The 5,846-nt window shown below is 42.0% G+C and overlaps 1 long non-coding RNA gene across 1 annotated transcript; it reads right to left on the bottom strand.

Annotated features, from left to right (window-relative positions):
- Window positions 1–1,671: 1,671 nt before the first annotated feature.
- Window positions 1,672–3,957, bottom strand: LOC121831391 (uncharacterized). Its single transcript, XR_013041813.1, has 3 exons — window positions 3,826–3,957; window positions 3,036–3,184; window positions 1,672–1,879 (listed from the first exon to the last, which is right to left on the bottom strand). It is a non-coding gene; the product is annotated as an uncharacterized LOC121831391 (long non-coding RNA).
- Between the last annotated feature and the right edge of the window lie 1,889 nt (window positions 3,958–5,846).

Here is a 5,846-nt window from a genome sequence, read left to right as displayed (position 1 = left end):
GAACAAAAATTATTAACTGCAAAAAGTTTCGTTGAAAAACGTCTCTTCATATTTGGAAGTGAAAACCTGATACCAGAATTTTTCTTGTTTGAACTTTTTGAACTTAAAATGAGATAAAATTACAAAAAGATTTTGGTTATGGATTTCTCATATTTGGAAGGCTAGTACCAGAATTTATCATTTGAATTTTAAGACTTAAATGAAACAAACCATAGAGATTTCATTGCAATGGGACAGTTTTGAGTAATGACCTAGGAACGGTTTTCTGGAATTGGGTTAAAAATGGAACTGTTTAAACGAAGAAATGTATTTCTACTTAAAATCAAGATGCAATTTTGTGTATGCGTATATGCTTTATTTACTGGTGATTCATGAATTGTTTTGTGGAACTGTTTATGTAAGAATGAAATTACTTATGGAACTGGTTTTGTGTTACAAATGGAACTGTTTAAACAGAAAAGTTTGGGTTTTCTAACTAGGCTTGAGATTTTGCTTAAAATTATAAAGAAAAGGGAGAGTTAATATTCCTTAGTCTATTTAATTTAAATTGTTTGAATGGATTAATGTCATGTTTTGTTAGTAAGAAATGCAAATGGGGTATACTAAGAGACTACTTCTAAAGTGTGTAAAGAGTTTTATTAAGAAACTGCTTTTGGATGTTTTGCTAAGTTTTCAAAGTATTAATGGTTAGATCGAAAGTATTGCTTTTCAATATGGGTTTGTAGGAATTGTATAAGTTTGGGTTCCTCTAACTAGGTTTGAGTTTTTGTTTAAAAATTATAAAGAAAAGGAGGAGCTATGAGATTGAATTATGTTTGCAGAAACCTATTGATGTTAATGCACCCTGGCTTTGTGGAATTGAGGAAATGTTTAAGTTTGATGTGAATACATCGAAGTTTTTTCCTATGTTCTGTTAACAAGAAAATTCAAATGACTGAGTTAAAGTTGTAAGACGGAGAAAATTGTTAACTATATATAGCACCATATATGCTAATTCTAATGGTTCTGTTAAGAGTTTGCTTTGAGTTGGAAGATTGAGAGAATTGTGACTATGTATAGCAATATTTATGTTAACCTGTTAATGGTAATGATGAAGCTAAGGGATTCTTTAAGTTTGTAGTCGCCTTAAGAGTTTTGGTTTAGAAAGGGCTTGAGGCAGCTAAGACTGCTGTGGTCACCTTGGACCTAATTCAAAAGAGAAATGCCATTTTATATCATCCTCTACTCCCATACTGGGAGGTGTAACAGCTATGGAGATTGCTTTAAGCCATTAAGTTATTTTTTTATATATTAAGAAGGGGGGACCTGTGGGAGCCCATTCTGGGGTTCCTCGTGGCTTTACCCAGCAGGTCCGAATAGAGGATGATCAGGACCATGGGCCTTTGTGCAGGTGTCTGAGATGGCCTGCACTTGGTTGTGCTGGGGGAGGAGGTCTTTTGCTCCACCCCTTGGCGTCTCTATAAAAACCCTGGACCAGAGACAGTCCGGGCCCGTTGGAATAGGTTCCAGGCCCTCTCGAGGCTATCCTTTATTTTCTATCTGTTTATCTCAAGATTCTCCGCTATAAATCCTTCTATCTAATATTTCCTGCTGCTCGCACTCAAGAAAACTCTGGGAAGCTGTGGGGGTGGTGGGTAAACGCCCCACAGGATGCACAAATGGGAAGAACTCTTCAACAAGAGAATGCTAAGGATTGTTTATTTTGGACAGACACTAGGAAGCAGTCACCACATCATAGATTTTCATCTTCTAAGGATGCAGTTCTAGGGTTAGGGAGTAGGCAAGCATGGGCTTCGTGGGTTCAGAAGAAATCTTCTGGGGCTGGTCATCTGCCATACTTATAAGTATCGAATCCATCTTCCACTCGGCTGTCAACCATCTACAATACAAATTTGATCATGATTTTCATCTTTTTAGAAAAGTCTAGCCATTCAGCCCTCACTGTATGTCTGGCAGCTCTTTGCCATTTGGATATTTGGCCTTATTTTTGTATTTCCCGACCCACATCCCAGATACCACAGCTATCCAGGGAAATCATTTCCCCATCTCCTAAGGAGGGCGAGCATATCTCCCACCATCTGAATTTGCTTTCCTTGTCTGGTGGGCTTTGTGTTTTCCAGCTAAAGCTTTCTCCTCATTGACCTCCACTCTGACATCTCTCTGCCTTTCCCCATGCAAAACTAGTCACTATTATTAGAACTTAGCAGAAGCTGGTGCAGAGCTCATGCTGACACAGGCCTGCTTCTCTGGTCTAGTAATGTTTACCTTTTACTCTCCATTCTAACACTTGCCTGCCTGATGCATAAGGTGTTCAAATGAATGAATGCTCCCACTCACTTCATTATCTCTCTCCCTCCCCAGAACACCTGCTCTCCTGAGAGAGTCAGGCCTCTGAGGCTGGGGAGGGGAAGAAGAGTGAGATATCCCAGTTAATGACCATGTGGACCTCAGTCATGGTGACTTGTGTCACTTTAGTCTCAGTGGGACTGCTTTCCAGAGGAGAGGGCCACAGACCATGTAAACCAGTGTCCTGCTGCCCTATATTCCAGTTTTTTTCTCTTGGACACATCCAGACTCTTGTGTGCAGTCAGTGGACAAAGCCACATGAGACTGTCACAGAAAATTCCACTGGAAACTCACTCACTCCCTTGGACATACCTTGAAAGGATGTGGTGGTCTGAATGATAATGGCCTCCACAGTCTTATATATTTGAGTCTTTGGTCCCTAGTTTGGAGATTTTGGAGAAGGATCAGGAGGTATGTCTTGTTGGGTGAGATGTATCACTGGAACAGGCTTGGAGATGTCAAAGATTCACACTATTCCCTGTTAGTTCTCCTCTGATGCATGCTCATGTGTCAAGATGTAAACCTTAGGCTACTGCATCAGCTCCATGCCTGTCAGCTTGCTGCCATGCTCCTACCATGAAGGATCATGGACTCACTGTCTGAAACTGTAAGCTCCTAATAAACTCCTTCTATAAGTTGCCTTAATGAAGCTGTCACAACAATAGGAAAATACACTGGACTATACTCACTTTAAAGACAGGTGTCAAGCAGGCATGACCACATCCAAGGCTGCAGCACTTCATTTTACCAGGGCATGATTCATCTCCTGAGCATCTCTCATGACAACTTCCACCAGTATTTGGCTGCACCTTGGGACAAGCTCCCGGTTTTTGTAATTCTGGAAAAAAAAAATGGTGTTTGTGGTACCTGAAGCAGTCAGAAAGACATGGCTGAGAATTGATGCTAGAGAGCAGAAAGCCTGATCACCTGCAGGAAACTAGCCTATTCTATATCCACCTTTGCACCTGGGTCTCTTCCCTCAGCCTCACCAGCTCCAGTCTCTCGCTTAGGCCTGAGAGTTACTTGGCTATTGCGGGAGTGTGCTCCCTTCTCAAGCTTATACAGACTCAGTATAAAGAACCTTCCACCATCAAAGCCTCTTCTTTACATCTGAGAAGATACTATAAACCCTCTAATGACAGCCAGACCTACCTCATCCCACAGTACCCCAGGTTCACCTATGAGCAATAGCTCCAATGATGGCCACATTCAAGGCACATCTACAAACCAGATAACCTGCTCTGATCTATACCATAGCTTCTGTCAATGCATCTCTCTCTCTCTCTCTCTCTCTCTCTCTCTCTCTCTCTCTCTCTCTCTCTCTCGAAAAGAAATGCAGTGATCTCTCCTATAGACCAAAGGAAGTGAATTCAATCAAAGCAGTGGGCACATGGCTTTCCCCTGTTGCAACTGAGTCTCAGTCCCTAGTGTGCTATGATCCCTGTCTGCTTTCAGCTTGGATCCCCATAACATACTTACTTCCATGAGAAGACAGAGCACAGGCCTTGTCCATCTCCATGGCGATCAAAGCCACCAGAACCAAGAGTATGCCTGCCTTCATGTTGGCTCTGGCTGGGCTGAATGCACAAATCAATTTATAGCCTCTGTAATGCTGGAAACCTGGGCGTGACAGGTGTCATGCAATGGGGAAGTCTATAGTAACAGGAGCTTTCCAGAAACTGCCTGCCAATAGCCTGGCTCCTTTTTCTATTACATAACTGGTTTCTCTCCATTTTTTTCCTGGTAGATGCAAATGATTACCAGAAAAATTCAAGAATACATTATAGCACCATGTTCCTCCTTACTGCACAGCTTAATCCTTTGCGAATGGTGAGCAAAGTATGTAATTATTTCCATGTAGCTTAGCAGCTCAGAGTGAGAGCTGATGCTGAGACAGCCACTGTGGAGTGTCAGGGCCATCGGGTACTTCCTGGACATCCAGTTGTGTAAGGATGTGGCCTGCTTCTGGGACAAATGGTGGCTGTGTCCTTTGTAGCTCTAAGGATGAGATTCCCTATACAGGTGTGGAATCTGGACCCCTCTTCCCTGCAGAAGTAGGCAATGAAATCTCTCCTGGATGAGATGGATATTCAAAGATTTCAAAACGGCTAAGGCCATTTTAAAGTAAAGAGAGAATTTCCACTATGAAGGTTGATTTTTTTTTTTTTTGATCAATGCTTTTCTGTAAGTCAGGTCTATAAAGAAAGCCGCACAGGTCAGCAGAGAAGGGATGGGAGCCCTAGGAGAACATGCAGTGTCTCTAGTTCCTGACTAGATCAAGCCCTATTTGATGCCCCAATTGTAGACTCTCAGAGAAGGAGCTGTAGTGGTAAAACTCCAACAGCTGCAGAATGCCCCAGTCATCCCGTGTCTGACTTTGAAGTTATCTCACTTTGTACGGTTACTACTCAGGGATTGAAAGTGGTTTCTTTGGTCACATACTCTGCTCCATGTGTTTCCAGTGCTTCCTTGAGGTTGAGGAGACATGCCTGTGTGCCTGTAACTCTCTCCCCTCTGTTGTATGCATGCTGTGTCAGAAACATAGGCAACTTAATTTTTTTTTGTTTATAATGTCATAATTTTAGGAATAACCATAATTCACAAGATAGAGCATTATCTATCTATCTATCTATCTATCTATCTATCTATCTATCTATCTATCTATCTATCTATGTATTTTGCCTAGATATACTTTATCCTTGTATCCCTGGCTGTCCTACAACTTGTTCTGTAGTCCAGGTTAGCAACAAACTCAGATCCTCAGCCTCTGAATTCCAAACATTGGGATTGAAAGCTTGTGCCACCAGCACTTGACTTAGGACGCACCAGTGTTAATGGAAGCATCTGCTCAGGCAGTTCTGCTCTTTTTTTGGTAACCCTGACCAGGAAAACACAGGTTTTTTTTTTTTTTTTATTCCAACCTAATTACAATTATTAACTCCCAAATCACATAATATAAAACACACAGTAAATCCATCTCTCTATCTATACACACATACATACATATATGCATGTGTTACAGAAATGGTTGGAAACAGTAAATAGGCCACAGAAGAATTCAAGATGTTTCTTAAGTCCTGAGGAGCAGAGAAACAGGAATGTAAGTAGAGTCTACATTGATAAGATAATGAACCAGGGTGTGGGGAGAAGCTGGAGAAGCTGAGGTTACTGTAAGTCAGGCCACTTCAGGTCACCTGCTTGAAATCAAAGCTGCAGAGTTGAGTTTCGCTGCAGAAACACAGAGCAGGACCAGGCTGGGATGAAGGATGGAGGACAGATGATGGATGGCAGGTCCAGGTGGGGGAACAAGAAGATAAACCAATGACAGTAGAGTCAGCTATATCAACAGCAGAGAAGGAGCCATCCTGAAACCCGGGGACAGTCCTGAGTTCTCTGCCTCTTGATCCTTGACACACAAACCAAGAGCTCAGATAACAGGTTGGTGGGGATTTCACAGTGCTATATGCCCCCCCCCCTTTACGATTTGCAATGAGGAATTA

Source organism: Peromyscus maniculatus, chromosome 8, assembly GCF_049852395.1.
Source record: "Peromyscus maniculatus bairdii isolate BWxNUB_F1_BW_parent chromosome 8, HU_Pman_BW_mat_3.1, whole genome shotgun sequence".
In the NCBI taxonomy this organism is placed as follows: domain Eukaryota; kingdom Metazoa; phylum Chordata; class Mammalia; order Rodentia; family Cricetidae; genus Peromyscus; species Peromyscus maniculatus.
This window is presented reverse-complemented; position numbering and strand designations above follow the sequence as displayed.